This window comes from Somniosus microcephalus, unplaced genomic scaffold (genome assembly GCF_052327205.1).
Source record: "Somniosus microcephalus isolate GS21.2 unplaced genomic scaffold, FLI_Smic_1.0 scaffold548, whole genome shotgun sequence".
Taxonomy (NCBI): Eukaryota; Metazoa; Chordata; class Chondrichthyes; order Squaliformes; family Somniosidae; genus Somniosus; species Somniosus microcephalus.
This window is the reverse complement of record NW_028225735.1, coordinates 83,936-102,464: the sequence shown is the minus strand read 5'-3', so window position 1 is coordinate 102,464 and position 18,529 is coordinate 83,936. Positions and strand designations below refer to the sequence as shown.

Below are 18,529 nucleotides of genomic sequence, written 5' to 3'. Positions count from 1 at the left end.
CTTCCGCGGATGGGAGACCCTTGGTGGTAAAGCCCCTGCTGGAGAAGATCCTGGCAGCCGTGGGGGAGAAGGGTGAGGTCTTCATCCACAAGGTGAAGGCTCACTCCTCCACAGAACCTCGCGGTCAGGAGAACTAGCGAGCTGACGCACTGGCGAGAGAGGGTGCCCAGACCGGCATTTTCTGGGACCCCTACGGGTCCGGACCAGTGGCAGCTGTAAAAGGCAGGGATGGGATCTAGAAGAGTGTAGGGGTAGCGCTAGCCCCGGACCTAAAATCAGTCCAATCTCAGGACCCTGCCCTGAGAGGGGTATTTAACGCGGTTAACGAGGGGAAGAAAATGGAAGGCCCGTATGGTGCAGCATCCCTGTCCATAAGAGAGGGGATGCTGTTTAAAGAAGAGCAGTGGGTGGTGCCTCAGCAGCACTGGAGGGAATTCCTTCAACTGGCCCATGAGGGACCAGGAACAGGGCACCCCGGGCCTGAGGTGACCTGGCAGCGGGTGGAACAAGCAGGATGGTGGCCAGGACTCCGGGAGGATGTCCGGGAGTTTTGCGCGAACTGTCTTGTGTGCGCGGCAAATAACCCCGATCCTCACAGGAGGAAGGTGCTGATGGGACACATTAGGAGGGTAGAGGGACCATGGCAGTCAATCCAAATTGACTATATCGGACCCTTACCTGCCACCCAGGGAGGCTATAAGTACTGCCTCGTTCTGGTGGACGTGTTCTCAAAATGGGTTGAAGCCTTCCCCTGCCGAACAGCCACAGCGTTAGGGACTGCGAGAATCTTGGTGCGGGAGGTGTTCTCGAGATGGGGACTGCCCCAGTTCGTGGAATGCGATCAGGGAAGCCAGTTTACCGGCCAAGTAATGCAGAACACCCTGATGCTGCTGGGCATTCAGGGGAAATGGCACGTAGCCTACAATCCACAGTCATCGGGGATTGTGGAGCGGATGAACCGCACCTTAAAAGAAAAAATGAGGAAAGAGATAATGGGTTCGCCCCAAAGGTGGGCAGAAGTCCTGCCTCTTGTCCTCATGGGGATCCGCTCCAGCCAGTCGAAGAGTACGGGGTACTATCCGCATGAGCTCATGACCGGGAGGGTCATGAGAACCCCCACCCATGTCCTGGCCCCAGTCCTAACGGAGGGGCAGCTAAGGGAGGTGAATCGGGACAAATTCGCCCCACGCTCCTTGAACGCCTCCAAAGGATCTATGAGGGGGCCGCAGGTAACATGGGGAGGCAGCATCAGGGAAATAGGATGCTGCTCGAGCCCAGTAAAACCCATCGCTGGGAGGTAGGGGATCTAGTGATGGTAAGGAACTTCGCCCGTGTGGGGAGTTTTGAGCCACTTTACATGGGTCCCTACAGCATCGTAGATCACGCCAGCCCCATGGTGTATGCAGTGAAACTGCCCCGGCGCACAAAATGGTTTCACATCAATCAATGTAAGCTGTTTAAGCCGGAGGCAGGGAAGCAGGCAGCGGGGGCTGAAAAAGGCAGCAAAGAATTAAAAACTGCAGGGGAGCTGCAGCCGCAGGTCACACAGGCTGGACGAGCAGCCTGCGTGAGGGGAGGAGTTGTCCCGTCCACATAGGAGACTCCCCCATTGTTCTGGGACCCAGAAGGGGAGGAGCCGGAGGTCCTAGGTCCTGTCCCTGATCACCCAGAAGGGGAGGAGCCGGAGGTCCTAGGTCCTGTCCCTGGTCACAAGGAAGCCGAGTCGGAGGACGAAGGTCCTGCCCCCGACTGCGGTGAAGGGGAGGAGCCGGAGGTCTTAGGTCTTGCCCATGAGTGCAGCATTAGAGAGGTGGCGTCTGGGGGCGGAGACTCTCAACCTGGAGTCCCAGGTAGCGGAGAGGTGCCTGCCGCTGACCCAGAGCCTAGGGAGGCGGAGCCTGCGGGAGGAAGCCCACAGCCGGCAGTCGTGGGGAAGCCACGGACTGCAGCCAGGGCCAAAACTCCAGCCAAGGGTCCGACCTACGAGGAAGCCTCATATGTGGTGACCCTTAGACGGTCAAATAGAAAACCGCAACCGAAGAAGGTTTGATCACCGGTTTTCACAAGAGGGACCCCCCGGAAGAAAGCTGCGAGAAGTTTAAACGGTCCACAGCCAGCAGCCACGGGCTGCCAGGGACCAGCAGCTGAGACCGATGTGGGAACGCAGCAGGGGGAGGCCTGCGACGGTCCCCGCAGATTATAAGCTGGCTGTCCGGAGACGGGCGGCAGATGTATATATATATATAGTTTTGGGTAATAAGGTTTAGTTTATTGTAATTTTAGAAAATAAGTAATGTGGTCTTCTGGAAGTATGGTAGCACTTTGGAACGATAGAATGTGGCAAGTTTTAGGTGAGCTAGGGTCGCGGGACCCACTCACCCCGCACCCAAGCCGAGGAGCCCAGGGAGCCTGGCTCGAAACCTTTTTTTATCTCTCCGCCAGATAGTAACAAGATGATGCCAGTAGGAGGCATCATCCTCGCGGTCCTGGTGGGCCTCAACGTCGCCTGGAGAGGAGAGACGGAGGATCACCGTATCTTTGGCTGCTCTGGGGAAACTGCGCCTCTGGCCCACGACGGGCAGGGCCTGCGCGAAGCAGAGGAAGTCGCTGGGTACACCCACGAGGGCAACTGGCCCGGATGGCTGGGCTCGAACGCCACGAAATATTCAAGCGAAACTGGCTTCACATACGGGGAGGTCTCTTTGTCGTGTCCTCGGATCAAGATCCAGGCCACGCGGATCAGTGTGACTGTGGGGAAACGTATTTGCCTAACCTGCAGGGGGAACATCCCCCTGGATAGGTGGTGGTGGCTCAGGAAACTGAGCAGGGACATGGGGAACCCCAGAGTAAAGTGGGAAAGGTTAGGGAACGACACTCACCGGACTATCACAGGGACCCAGGGAGGGTTGACAGTGTGCTGGGATAAATGGTGGGAACCCGATCAGGGGATTTACGTGTGTGTGTGGGATTCAGAGAAAGTCTGCCCCACAGGTGTTTCCATCATTTTCCACAGCCAGTGGCAAGATAACGGGAGGGGGATGGACTGGGAATCGCGCTTGGACGCCTGCGCGGTCCCCTACTCCCCAATCGCGGTTAATGCCACTGAGCTAGTGACACGTCCCCGACACCACGGACGGTAGCAGAGGGATGCCCCACCACCACCAAGGGACCAGGGAACGGTTTAGTATTAGTTCCCACTGACCAAATGGCCTATCACGGGGTCCATTACGCGGTGGCCTCGGTCATCCTCAACCTGACCGAGGTGCACCTGCCGGAATGGTGCCCCGTAGAAATGGCAAGGCTGTATCAGGCCCTGCTGAAAGAGACCCTGCAGAAGTTTTTCGAATTTGACTTCGCGGGGGTCAATAGAACCGAACTCTATACCGAGGGCCACGAGGAATGGGAGCAATTGGGGAGACAAAGAAGGGGCGCCGTGAATGACTGGTTCACAGGGTTTAACACTGGGTCGTCCATCATAAATAGTATGGACGACATCGAATTGCAACGGCAGGTTAACAGGTTAAAGACCCAGTTGAAGGGGATCCTCATGGACGAAAATCGGGTGGTGGGTTCGGAGCTCCATGAGGACCAGGCTATGACTCTCCATTTAAAAGAAATCATAGCAGAGCTGAAGAAGCAGGCTTGGACGGTCAACGCTCTCATTAGGGAGGACAGGAACGCTTCAGATCAGGCTGCCCAGAATGAGGTGTGCGTACTGTACGGGGCATGGTTGCTGGACGAGGGCCGCAGCAATTTGGAGGACTTAAAACAGGGTTTGGTCCCCTCCTGGATCAGTAACAAACACCTCGCAGCCCTCCACCCCTTTGAGAACGCGTTGAGTCCGTGCCAGCTCCGGCTCGCTTCTGAGGCCTACCCAGTCCCAGTGGACTGTGGTCGCTCCAACCACACCATCACGGGGGTCATCGTGCGGATCCCAGTAATGAGTAGGGCGGCCCGACCTGCGCCTGTGTATAGGGTGGTGAACATTGGAGTCATTCGGGGGGGAGCACACGTCTGTTTCGCAGAGGTCCCACCCTACGTCATTAAGTGGGAGCATGCTATGACGGGGACTGACCTCTCGGGGTGCCGTAGCCGGGGAGCACACATAATCCTGTGTCCCCAGCACTTGAATGCCTATTCAACACCACAGTGCGGGTTCAGTTCTGCTGACGCTAAGCCTATCAATTGCACCATGGAAGCCATGGCACAGGGCCATGTTCCCCCACAGGTGGCATACATAGGTGGTGGGACATATTGTGTCGCCACCGCAGCGTCTCACTACCAGCACGGACAGCACGGCTGGTGCGCGGTCAGTGAAAGCAGCTTCTGTTTCAAACCCGAGGCAGTAGTTCAAGTGGCACAGCTGCGGATTATGCCGATCCCTGAACCATCCACTGTTCACCTCACTGTCAAGGAGAACTTCATCGATCTCCAGAAGTACGTGGCCCACTTTGGTTTCACAATTCCCCCTCTCCCAGAACATTTAACCGAACTGCTGAAAGCAGTTACTGTCTCTCAGAAGCACTTCTTTACTTTAGAGCAGAAAACCACCGACATAGGGGCAAAAATCCAAGACATAGTGGTTCCACCATGGTGGGACCTTTTTGATAATATAGAGATCCCATCATGGGTCAGACTGGCTTCCCACGTCTTAGTGGTGTGCCAGGTAGGGATCGTTCTGTACCTGGTCTGTGTCCAGTGTAGGAGGAAGGGACACGACAGGGAGTTCCCTAGTCAGCGGAATTGGCGGGGCCACTATGTCATCATAAACGGGGACTCGCCCGTGTAACTAAATGTTTTTATTCCATCTGTTTTTGGTGTATTATAACAAAGATTGTGTTGCATCGGGTTATGACTCTAAGGTGAGTCTGTACATAGCATAAATGTTTATCCGGTAGGGGATATCTACTCAACTCCGTTTTCGGGATGAGGAAAGTGCATGTGCGAGGTACACTCCATAGTCAGGTAAACTACGGGGAAGGTCAGTTGTGGGGGGGGGGGGGAACTGATTTATGCTCACCCTCAAACATTCATGATACAAAAGACGATTTGAGATGTCCATTGTATCACAGGGAGGACTGTAGGATTCGCAAAAATCCAGGAAAATACAGTCTACATTGTAAAACCCCTGAAATGGCCACATTTTATGAACACAAGATGGAGTTGGCAGATCACATGACTCATTTCAGAAGGACATACCACTGCAGTATCTTACAGAAACCTGAGTCGCCACCGATTAGAAGATTCCAGAACTGACTGCAATTGATATGGTAAAATGGTTACAGTAGTAACGAAGTCAAAACAAAAGTATTTACACCTCAAGGTGTGTTAATTGCTAGCAAAACGCAAACCCATCTCTGAAATCACAGAGCACAGACAAAACCTATTATCTGTACCAAACTCAGAGGGACACAGGACAGATCCCATTAGTTTCATTTACAAGACATTAAAATAAAGTACCCGCTTTTGTCAAAGCAGCCTGCCCATTACTTTAACAAAAGAAAACCCCTGATTTGGCGCCAAGATAAGGGCAAGAAAACAGTATAACTGTTGGGGGAAAAGAGACAAAAACACAGTTTCACACAGACACGAGGAAAAAAGGCAGAGCGAGTGGAGAGGTTCAATTATGGTTCGAGGAGCACGGAGGGCCTACAAGTGCGAGCAGGAGAGCAGGTTCAGGAGCCGGTCCCATAAGGAAGATTGGAGATCCCGGACGATACAGGAGCACCAAGGTCAAGGACAGTTTTTTTAAAACCCTGGTGAGCATAGAGGCCCAACTCCACCTAGCTGATCTAGTTGAAGTATATTTTAGAGATGGGAGGGTTTTTAATATTAAGGGCTTTGTAATTCGGGAGTGTTATTCATCCTTCATTGTGCCGTGCGCTTTCTCCACCCCCGTTTTATTATATCGCTGATCTAGAATTGATGTATTATGATAGTCAAGGTAACTCTTGTGTGTTAAATTTGAGTTCCCATTGAGAGGCGTGTTCATGATTTTTGTCTGCATTGTTTCTTCATTCTCTATGTTTTATTCTCCTTAAAAATAAAGATACCTTTGATTTAAAACTTCCCTTGTCTCACCTGATCCATTTGTCTTCCGAGTCACAAGTTGGGCCAACACATCAAGGTGGTCTGGCAATAAGCCCAGTGTCTAGAACTGGTGAGGGGGGAGCGCTTCGGAACCACTCACGAGCAGTGTGAAATCAAAAACCGATCTCGCACACCACAAGCTCGTTAAAATGATCCCTTACAGAGGACGAATGCTGTCAACCTGAGAGAGGACAACAGGTTCTTGCTGCAAGAAGCCACGTCCACTCCCCTGGGGCGGCGCCTCGGCAATCCTAGTAATCTGTTGGAGGACAGATTGCTGGAATGCTGTGACACCCTGCAAGCTCCTTTCGACACTGGTAACCGCAGCCACGAAGGCAGCAGCCTGTGCCTGTGTAGCAACAAGCTGAGCTTGCATGACCTGTCAGAGCTTCCACTGCAGCACTCAGACGTTGGGTGGCTTCTGCTTGTGCTGCAATGGAAGCTGAGACATCGGGCAGCAGATGCTGCATCATGATTGGGTCCACAAGTGCGTTAATCGATTTACCCACCATTTCAATGCTGGAAACGATGGGCTCCAAGCTCTGTATAAAGCCCTTTGCAAGGTTAGTGCTGGATTGCTCCCTGCTCTTTGATATTGCACTCAGACTTTCTGGCAGGCCTGACAATGCACCAAGCATTTCGTTGTGCATACCCATCAGCATTCTTCTGTAGGTCGCCCCATTGAAGTCCTCATCTGAGTCCTCTGCCGTAGAACTCGTGTGCGACCTCCCACTCTGGTGAGTTGCTACCTGTGCTACATTTTCCCCCTGCCCTGGCTGTAGTCCACTCATGCCTGTGTCTCACCATGTGCAGATCCCGCCTCTATGCTACCCTCTAAATTCATGCAGTGTCAGTATCTGAGCTGCTGCCTGTGAGTGTGAAATCGAGTGACGGTGCTGTGCCTTCAGTATCACTGCCTTCTTCCTCTTCCAGTTCCTGCTCCTCCACCACTGCCTGGCCAGGTTGGAGTTCTTGGCTCTCTGAAAGGAGAAAGGCCCAAGGGGAGGGTTGTGGTGAGGGGAGGGGGGAAAGCAAGAGGTGCATGTAAATCAGAAGAGATTGTTGAATGAGGGGGAAGTGGGATGTGAGAAGGGGGATTAGGAATGAGGATACCATCATCTTGCAGTGTTTCGGCCGCACCTGTCACCACGGGCTCAGTGGTAAGCACTCCAATGATCTCCAGCACTGTCTCCTCCATTAGGGTAAGGTTTGCCGGCGTGCCTGTCTCCCTGCAGGTAGCCCAGGCTGGCTGCAGTTATCAGCCACCTTGTCCTGTAAGAGAGAGGGAAGTATGTCACTGAATGTGGTGCAATGTGTTTGGGTGATGTGCCTGTCAGGTTCAATACCTGGCAGTGTGTACAAGCTGTGAGATGTGTGTGTGAGGCTTGCAGCAGTGCTAAGTGTGTGAGGGTGAGTGAAGCCATGAATGTTAGGTATGAGTCGTGATTAATAGAGATTGTTGTTCGGTGAGTAAAGGTGGTGTGGTGAATTGAGCAGTGTCTGAGACTAGTGGTTCAGTTGTAAGGATATGGCATTTGAAAATGAATTCACTCACCTTGACTACTCGTGTGAGGTCATTTAACTTCTTGCAGCATTGCATCCAGGTCCTCGGGGCTACACTGCTGGCATTGACCCCGACGGCTAGCTTCCTTTTCCATGTTTGCCTGGAGGGCCTGTAAGGGTTGGGGGGTTCTTTAAACTGGTTTAAAGTAATTTTCCTGGTCTTGCAGCCTTTGCCTGCACCAGACCAATTCCAATAAAACCAATTTTAAAACAACGGTTCCAAATCGCTACCCCTCCTTTAGTTCTGAGTGGAGGAACTTATAATTAATGATATTAAAATGGAACAAGTGGTTTGGATGAGAGAAAAATCAAGTTTTATTACCTAAATAAACTACAATCAAAAGAATAAACTATACCACACGAACACAGTAATTACAGTAAAACTATATAACAGGGGGTTGCAGACGGTGAAAACGAGGGATACAATGGCTACAAAGTTATTTAAACAATCTTAGCAATACCCTTAAATCACCACCCCTTAACTCCTGCTAAGTTGCCTTGTTGAGGAGTCAGAACACCCTGCTCACCTGTGGTCCAGCGAAGTAAGAGTGAGAGAGAGAGAGAGAGCAAGAGAGAGGCTCACCTATGGTCCCAGGAAGTAAAGAGAGAGATAGCTTTTCAGCAGCTATCTTATATATCTGGTGAGCCCCCCCTCCCCCTGCTGTTCTGCCCTGCAAGGGCTGTGTGCAAAATTCCCCGCCCAAAGGGTCCAATACACAAGAGAAAGCTGTGATTGGCTAACTCAGAGTGGTTAGACTGGGTTAATGTGCCTTCCGGAGCTCCCTGGGCTGAAACAAAAGGGAAATACAATTGCTCTATTGTCCAGTGCTGGGTGATTTAAAACCATTCAATTCTTAAACGGATCCCATTCAAGATACAAAAGTCTCTTCTGCAGTTTAGATGTATCCACTTGATATACAAACAAATGCTAATAGCATTCAATTGCTTTGTAAACAAAGCATTGTCCTTTGTCTTCAGCCATGTGGTGACAGCCATTTTTATCCCTGGAAATTTAAAAGCACAACGCCCAGGGATTCTTTAATCAAAAAAATTGATCTTCAGAACTATAAATTATTGCAAATTCTTACAGGCCCCTGGCCCCCTGTGGAAGCAGGACCTCTCTCCTCCTGTCCATCTCCTGCACCAAGGCCTCCAGTTCTATATCCGAGAATTTTGAGTCACGCTCTATCCCCTGTTGTGCCATTGTACTTCCTCCTGCTCACACTCTGTTCCCCAACCAGTTAAATCACCTCCTGCAGCCAGAAGCACCTCCCCTTTGCAGACTGGCTTTAAGAAGTGCAGGCTAGCTTTAATTGGTGCTAGCCTGGCACAAATATGGATTCCCTGCTGAGCGTACAGCCACACAGCAGCACATTCAGAGCTGAGCTGCACACCACAATCATTCCAGTTAGCAGGCAACACGAAGTTTGCGTGCTGCCTTCATTACTTTGAATGGGCGCAGGTTGATGCCGCATTGTGATCCCCGCACCCGTTTTTGGGGCAAACAAATGTTTAGCCCATTACCTGGTCATTATCACATTGCTGTTGGTGGGAGCTTGCTCTGTGCAAATTGGCTGCCGTGTTTCCTACATTACAACAGTGATTTTACTTCAAAAGTACCTAATTGGCTGTAAAGTGCTTTGGGGAGTCCTGAAGTCATGAAACGCGTTTTATCAATGCAAATCTTTCTTTTTACGTAATTGTTAACATCCTGAAACAATTTTGGACGTATACCATTAGGGCCATGGGATCAGGAACAACTGCACACTTTGGGGGCGAATTTCGGTTAGGCCCCATTTGGGGGCGGTAACCGAATTATCGCCGGAGATTTAGCACCCGGCGTGGTACTTCAGCTTACCACACCAGTGTGGAAGAGGAGCGCTATCTCGGGCGCTCCACTTCCTGTCGGGGTGGTGTCGGTTGTGGCCACACCTCCCTTTAATTAGTGCCCCGCGAGCAGAGTTCAGCCCGGCTACTGATCCACAAGGCTAGCGCTGACACTGCCCGCAGCAGCCTCGCGGGGCACCACCGAAATTCTGCCATGGGGTGGTAAGGGGTCGCAGCGGGGCACTAAACGGTCACGGTGCACGCCGATAACGTGGTGCCAGAACCTGAGCTGTGTTTGATGTCACAGATCTCCATGGGCCCTATTACCAACATAGACCTGTTGACCATCAAAGAAAGACCCAACAAAACCCAACCTGTTTGGTTGATCTCAACTCTTCCTTCTCACCATATTCCTCAGTCACCTCCTCTGGAATCCACTGATATGACATGCTTCAATAGTATCTCCATGGTAAATTGATCTCAGTGTCTCTAATGCCTAGAACTGGAAATTCTAGTCAGGCTATTGAGCCACTGGAACTGGGCTGCGGCAGACCTTCCTGACAGCCAGTCTGCACTAGAACTGACACCATCCCCAATCCCGGGGTCAGGGCCATTAGTATAAAGGGGGTGGACACTTGCAAGACATTCTCTCCACCACCCACCCTAAGACCAAAGAGCTGAGTTCCTGATCCTTTGCAGCCCGCTCAGTGCCGCTGTATTCCAAAATTAAAAATATACAAAATAATCTGCACACAGTGAGCAGGGCAGAGAACATGAGACCGACAGCCTGAAGCCCCCGAGGGGAACACTTCCGGCGCCAGACTGGTGAGGTCAAGGCGGGAGCACGGCCTGGATAAAACAAGGAATCAGAGTGGCTGTCATTATTGAAAGAAAAGAAACCAGTCAGTCCCCTCCCGCAGGTTGCACGTTCCCACAGACCAATCAGATCACTAGAGCAGCATTAAGGATATGGGTCACATGACACCATGGAAGAAAGAAATTGGCAGAAAAATAACAGAATTGTATCACTCCACAATCATCAGCTGTTAGGTTTACTGCCTGTGTTAAAGGCTGGTCTGAATGTTCCTTACAGAGCTGGTACAGTTCACCATCACAACATATGGACTATGAGCGATACTTACTGTCAGCATTAGCACAGATCAATGACACTAATAAAATCGTAGCTACAGTTTCTTTTTATTGGTTATTTTAATACTCCGTCTCGAATATTGCAGAAAATTTACATTCTCATTGGAAAATCTGCATCTGCAACTATAAAGCTTGATTATTTTTAACCATTTTAACCCATTTTTATATCCTTTAGTCGTGAGTCACCCGCTGGAATTGAACCGCTTCCATTGAAGAGGCTGGAAATCAGGGAGCTGCGGGTGGCTCGTTACAGAGAGAGAAAATAATCTTTCTTCCGGCGTTACAGCGGCCATCGCGTATAGCGGGCAAATTGCGCAATCTGGGTGAAAGTGGCCGAACCAACGCAAAAGATCGCGGAAACTCGAGCATAAGTTACGTCAAGCGTAAATCGAGCTTTCCACGATCTTTAACGATTTAAAAAACATTCCCATCGAGGATGGCCACTCCCCAAGATTGAAGTAACGAGGATAGCGAGTCCGTTTGTGGACGTTCGAGGAGGGTTTTCAAATTGAGCTCACTTTCATAGGTACCCAGGCACCAGTGGGCACGATTTAATAGCTTTTACATCTTAAAAAATACTTAAATTACTAAAAATCTGATGGGTGTACAACAATGAAACAAATACATGGTTCAGTATAGTTTTTAAAGTCATTTTCAGACACTTTTAATCAGGTTAATCACAGTTGAAAGACTTATTAAAAATGCTTATTTTTTGTGTTACATTCATTTTCAGCTGTATTAATAAAACAACATCATGTTACCACTCTTAAATACATCAATGAATGTTTTTTAATGCAAAAAAAAATAACTGATTACATTCTATTACACTGACAGATTGCACTGGTTCTTGGAAGATATTAGGCCAGAAATTCCTCCCCAAAGGCGTGAGTACGGAAGGGGTACTCACGCGTCTGGCCGGAGGAAATGCCGGTTTTCAGCATGCACAGCGTATGCGCTGAAAACCGGCATTTCCTCTCCTCTAACCCAAGAGTTGAAGAGGCTAGCGCGTGCGCTGTAGGGGGCAGCGCGTGCGTCTTGGATTTCCTCTGTTTTGGGGGATTTGCGCATGTCTAAAGGCCTCCGGTCTTTACGCTTGTAAAAAGCACACGTAAGTATTTATTTTTACAGGTAAGTGGTGTTTTAGTGTAATTTAGAAAAAAATTTCCCACAGGTTTATTATTTTAAAGAATCTACAATAAGGTAAGTTTAGTTTTAGACCCTTTTTATTAAAAAATTATTTTTTTCAAAAAAAAAAATTATTCTTTAAATTATTTTTTAAAACTTATTTATACTTAATTTAATGATTGGGATGTTTTTTAAATTTTTATTTAAAGTTTAAATAGTGTTTTGGGCCCCCGTAGTTTTCATGAGTTTGACAGTTCTTACTCTCAAACTCATGATTGAACCTTCCCCTCCCCTGATTGGTTGTACAGTGCTCACCTGATCCCAGCCGGCACATCGCACTAACTGTGCCGCTGGATCAGGTAAGCACTGCGCGCTGACATCTGAATCGGGCCTGTGACAGGAAATGCAAGCAGGCCCGGGCTTCAGATGTCAGCGCGCAGGGTGAGTGCAGATCGGGGGCTTGCACGCGCGGCAAGCCCCCGACACCAAGTTCTGGGCCATTATGTTTGTGAATATTCAAACATATTTTAGCAGAAACCTGAACTGTAAGCTGTCCAGTGCAATTTCAAGCACAATTTGTGCCCAAAGCAGAAACTCGACCCCGCTGTGTGTAGTTTCAGCTGGGAAAGTCAGCGTTGACCTAGATAGAAAGGCGTAATTCACAAAGAGCACTTAGATATTCTTCATTGCCACAATCAAACTCCAAGGCCTTTTCAAAGCACTCAATAGCTTCACACTTCTCCCCGTCCAGCTGGTGCAGTAACCCAAGAACACTAAAGGCTTTGCTGTCTCTGGGATTCCTGTCACATTGTTTTGTTGCAATCTTTCTCAAGTTATCACGACACAATTCCCAATCTCTCGTGCCACGTTCAAATTTCAGTCCTTCCAGAAAATGGGTGATAGCCTTTGATTCAGATCTTTTATTACGCAGTTCAAATAAACCAGCCTGTAAACATATTGCCTGCTTATTATCAGGATGAATATCCTCTAATTTCAGTAGATTGCTGCAGATCTCCTCTGCTTTGAAATATTCTCCATTTAATGAACAGATTCCTGCAAAATCCAGATTTGCATTAATAAAAGTTATTAGGCGGGGCTCAAATGCCTTTTCTAAATGATACTTACATAGTTTGATCAACTCAGCTTTCCGTTGAAAAGCAGGATTGCAAGGGTTTTTGCTGCCTGGATATTTGATCAGTTGAAATAGTTTTTTTCTGTAACACAGACCTATTTGGTGGTGTAAGAAGGTAGAGTTTGGGCTAATTTCTAATGCTTTCTTCAACAGCCCCACAGCTTTTTCCACATCTCCTCTTCTCAAAAATTTTGCTGCATAACGAGTTACATATGGAAGATCAGGGGAATTCTGCAATGCTTGTTCAACTAATTTGAGAGCTTCCTCCTTTTGATTGAACTCCTGTAGTTTTAGAGCCAACAGCACCATGGCTACAGAGTCATCTGGATCAAGCTCCAGCACACGTCGCAACTGCTTCATTGATTAACTGGGTTCACCACTCTCTGGGGTACCAGAAAACCCTTTTAGACGAAACAGAACAGTCGCATAACCGACATTCCATTCAGTGTTATCAGGATCTTCCTCCAGAGCCTTTTTAAAACATTCCGTTGCCTCTTCATAGTATTGAGCAGCAGAACTCAACAGTGACCAACCCTTCTCTCCGTATACTTCAGGTATCAGTGCTGTATACCGAGAGCCATTAGTAAATTGTTTACAGATCATCTCCAGCTTGTCGAGGTAGGACTGGCCCTCTGTCAGTTGTCCCATGTGATAATATACCCAGGCATAGTTTCCATAGGTGATGATGCTTCTTCTTTCAAATTCATGTTCATGATTCTCCCTCAGAATCTTTTCAGCTTCCTTTAAGTTTTGAATTGCCTCTTCACAGTTGCCTTGCAGACAGTTTACAAAAGCGAGATGGTTGTGTGGCATGGCCTGATATTTCACACCAGTCTGTATTGAATCTTGCAATCTTTGCTTCATATCGTCCAAGTCAATGTTTTCTTTCTGTGGGCCCCACGTGAAGTGACATTGAAGCTGATCGAGCTTCTCTTTCAACAAATCCTTCTGTACATTGCCGCAAGAAAACAAAATTCATCAAAATCCATCTGAGACTAGCTGAGTCACGCCCTCCCCTCCATCCAGTTTCTTTAACTAAGGCTTTCTCCCGACTCCTGGACCCTATGGCCATGAAGACTCTGGTCACACAATTTTTTAATTTTTTTATTGTTTTTAATTCATTGATGGGATGTGGGTGTCGCTGGCTAGGCCTGCATTTAGTGCCCATCCCTAATTGCCCTTGAGAAGATGGTGGTGAGCCACCTTCTTGAACCGCTGCAGTCCATATGGTGTAGGTACACCCACAATGCTGTTAGGAAGGGAGTTCCAGGATTTTGGCCCAGCGACAGTGAAGGAACGGCGATACAGGTCCAAGTCAGGATGGTGTGTGGCTTGGAGGGGAACTTGTAGGTGGTGATGTTCCCATGAATCTGCTGCCCTTGTCCTTCTAAGTGGTAGAGGTCGCGGGTTTGGAAGGTGCTGTTGAAGGAGCTTTGGCGAGTTGCTGCAGTGCATCTTGTAGATGGTACACACTGCAGCCACAGTGCGCCGGTGCTGGAGGGAGTGAATGTTGAACGTAGTGGATGGAGTGCCAATCAAGCGGGCTGCTTTATCCTGAATGGTGTCGAGCTTCTTGAGTGTTGTTGGAGCTGCACTCATCCAGGCAAGTGGAGAGTATTCCATCATACTCCTGACTTGTGCCTTGTAGAGGTTGGAAAGGCTTTGGGGAGTCAGGAGGTGAGACACTCGCCGCAGAATTCCCAGCCTCTGGCCTGCTCTTGCAGCCACAGTATTTATATGGCTGGTCCAGTTCAGTTTCTGATCAATGGTAACCCCCAGGATGTTGATAGTGGGGGATTCAGCGATGGTAATGCCATTGAATGTCAAGGGGAGATGGTTAGAGTCTCGCTTGTTGGAGATGGTCATTGCCTGGCACTTGTATGGTGCGAATGTTACTTGCCACTTGTCAGCCCAAGTCTGAATGTTGTCCAGGTCTTGCTGCATATGGACATGGACTGCATCAGTATCTGACAAGTCTCGAATGGTGACCTCTGCAAAAACCATTGCAAAAGCAAAGAGTATGACTGCAAAATTTAAGCTTACACTCGTCTCCTTCATGCTGGCTGATGCACTAGCTCCTGGCCATTTAGTCTTCTCACCCAATGCACAGCAACACCTCAACCACCCGCACTCCCAATGATATGAACAGTCTGCCTCTTGGTTCGCCCATTACTCCTCCTTCTCACTCTTGTATTCCATTCGAAAATGGGAGTCTCCTCACTAAAAAGGTCAGTGCTAATTCTAAAATGCTCCCCCTCTCATATTGGCAGTCCAAGTAACAATCTACTAAACAGGATCGCCAACCTCGTCCTCCACAGGGATTCTGCTGGCTGTGAGCCAGATGATTCCCCACTCCAACATGCAGAAGGAGAGCCTTGTTGAATCCGTGAATCTTAAGGTATGGTGTTCTTCAATAAATAGACGGAGACTGCAGATCAACAATCAACAGGTGTTTACTGGATGAGGGTAGTCTAAAAACTAACAGTACAGATGCCTGCTCAAAGCTTATATACAGGCGTGGTCACTGCCGGTACTACAGTATACAGGAGCTGTAAAAGTAGTTCTCTCTTAAAGGTACATACGCTACAATTCCTCCCCTTTTAGATTAACAGTACCATAACATTCAAATAACAGTTAACACTTTAACATGCACATTTAACTGAAATTGTCCATTTATAGATTCAGTCTTTGGGGTGGCTTCCTGATCCTTTCTGGATAGCGCCTTTCCTGGGTGTCTTGTTCTTGGTGCGGAGGCGATTCTGGCCCCCTGTCATTGGTTAGTTCATCAGTTTCCGCTGCTACTGTTTCTGAGATAGATGCTACCGGTATGTCGGGTTCATCCCCAGGTACGCGAGACATGGGGTTGACTCGTTCCTGTGACGCTAGGATCTGGTCGACATGGCGTCTCACAATGTTCTCCCCGACATCCACTGTGTACATTAGTGGCCCCTGCCGTGTGCATATCGTTCCGGGTTGCCATTTCTCTGTTCGGTAGTCGCGGGCCAAGACAGGTTGTCCTACATTGAAGCTCCTTGTCGGCTTCTCATTGATGTGCTGGAATTGCTTATCCTCAACATTTCTTCGCACATTTGGTCTGAGCAAATCCAGACGAGATCTCAACCTTCGGTTAAAGAACATCATGGCCGGGGTCTGGTTGGTAACTGCATGTGTCGCATTTCTGTAGGCTAACAGGAAATTGTCCACCTTATGCTGTAGTGGAATGTCATCATCGCACATGGCCCTTACTGCCTTTTTAAAGGTTTGTACGAACCTCTCAGCCAATCCATTTGTGGCTGGATGATACGGGGCGGATGTGTAATGCCTTACCCCAATCCTTCTCATAAATTTCCGAAACTCTTCGGACACAAACTGTGGTCCGTTATCAGAGCAAATCTGCTCTCGCAAGCCGTTCCTGGCAAATATTGTCCGTAGGACTGCAATCGTTTTCTCCGTAGTGGTGGAGGACATTTTGATTACCTCAGGCCATTTCGAGTGCGCATCCACTGCTATTAAGAACATTGAGTCCATGAATGGACCAGCAAAATCAATATGCACCCGTTGCCATGGAGAGGAGTGACACTCCCATGGGTGTAGGGGGGCATGTGGTGGGGCATTTTGGACCTTCTGGCATCCTGAGCAGCTCTTTGTTAGGTCCTTGATTTGTTGATCAATCCCCGGCCACCACACATAAGCCCGAGCAAGGCTTTTCATTTTCACCCCTCCCAGATGGCCTTCGTGAAGCTCATTGAGCACTCTCTCCCTTAACTTGAGTGGAATTACCACTCGGGATCCACACATCACTGTCCCCTGGCATACTGACAGCTGTTCTCTTCTGGATGAGAATGCTGGCAACAGTGAGTCGCCATGTGTTGGCCATCCCTTCACCGTCAAATCATATACCCGAGACAGTGTCGGATCATTTCGGGTCTCCTTCTCTATATCCGCGTTAGTTACTGGCAAGCGTTCAATTATCGACGAATAAAATAGTTGGATAGGGTCCACTGCTGGTTTCCATGCTGTTTCGTGCCCTTATACTCGATTTCATATTGGTGCGCCCCTAGAAAAAGGGACCATCTTTGTGGCCGTTGTGCAGTCATCACCGGAACGCCCTTCTTTGGATTAAAGATGGAGACAAGTGGTTGGTGGTCAGTCAGCAAGGTAAACTTCTGCCCATGCAGATAGTGGTTGAATTTTTTTACTCCCCATACTAGGCTGAGGGCCTCCCTGTCAACCTGGGTGCAGTTGTGCTCGGCTGAGGTTAGTGACCGAGACGCAAAGGCTACTGGCCTCTCCAACCCGTCTGGGAATTTGTGCGACAGCACCGCTCCAATACCATAGGGCGATGCATCACACCTCTTTTGATGTGATCAATTCTTTGCACTTCTGGAAAGCTCGTTTACATTCGTCATTCCACTTCCATGGTACCCCGTTTGCAGTAGGGTGTTCAGTGGGTGTAATACTGTAGACAAATTTGGTAAGATCTTATGGTAGTAGTTCACCAGCCTGAGGAACGACCTCAGTTGTGACACATTTTCCAGTGCTGGAGCCTTGACTACTGCCTCAGTCTTTTCAGGGGACTTATGTAACCCCTCTTCTTCAATAACGTGGCCACAATACAATATCTGCTTCTGGAAAAATTCGCACTTGTGGTGATTAGCTCGTAGCCCATATTCCTTCAGTCTAGTGAGCACCTTTTCCAGGTTGGCGAGGTGATGACTGTCATTTTCGCCCGTGAGCAGGATGTCGTCCAAATAACACTGGGTCCCTGGAATCCCTTGCAGGACTTGATCCATTGCCCTTTGCCAAATAGCCGGAGCCGATGCTACCCCGAACACCAGCCGGTTGTATTGGTAGAGACCTTTATGAGTGTTGATCGTGAGGTATTGTTTCGAGGCTTCTACCTCCATTTGCAGGTACGCCTGGGCAGATCAATCTTAGTGAAGCGTTTTCCTCCAGATAGCGAGGCGAAAATATCTTCAATCCGTGGAAGCGGATATTGTACCGTGTGAAGGACTGGGTTCACTGTCACCTTAAAATCCCCACAGATGCGGACCTTCTTTGGTTCCCCAGGTGTATTACTCAGCGACCTCTTCATTACAGGAATGATGGGTGTAGCCCACTCGCTCCAGTCCACTTTGGACAGTACTCCTGAACGTTCCAAACCTTCCAGCTCTGCTTCGACGGCTAGTCGGATCGCATAAGGCACCGGTCTGGCCTTAAAAAACTTAGGGCTTGCATTTTCCTCTATTTTAATCGTCGCTGTTATGCCTTTTAGTGTTCCGAGTCCCTCCTGGAACACCTCTTGTGTGTCAGTTAGCATTTTTGACAGTCGTCCAGGTGTGACGTCGTCATCCTTTCTGGCCTCAACCTTCAGTGCCTGTATGGAATGCTAATCTAATTGTATCTTCCGGATCCATTCACGTCCTAGTAGTGGTGGTCCTCCATCTGGCAATACATATAGGTCCATTTTTGGTATTTCCTGGCCTTTGTATATCACATTCACCCTTATTTTTCCTTTGGGGTAGACTTTTTGCCCCGTGTACGTCTTCAAGACAATCTCTGTAGCTTTCAAGGGTATATGTGAGAATAGCCGCTTGTAGTCCCTTCGGTTAATGACTGTTAGGGCTGATCCTGTGTCCAATT

At 48.8% G+C, this 18,529-nt stretch overlaps 2 pseudogenes; both read right to left on the bottom strand.

Moving 5' to 3' along the window:
• Positions 1 to 12,176: 12,176 nt before the first annotated feature.
• LOC147081506 (interferon-induced protein with tetratricopeptide repeats 5 pseudogene) lies at positions 12,177 to 14,157 on the bottom strand (annotated as a pseudogene).
• The window catches only part of LOC147081505 (antiviral innate immune response effector IFIT1 pseudogene), a 40,948-nt pseudogene continuing 35,668 nt past the window's right edge, over positions 13,250 to 18,529 (bottom strand).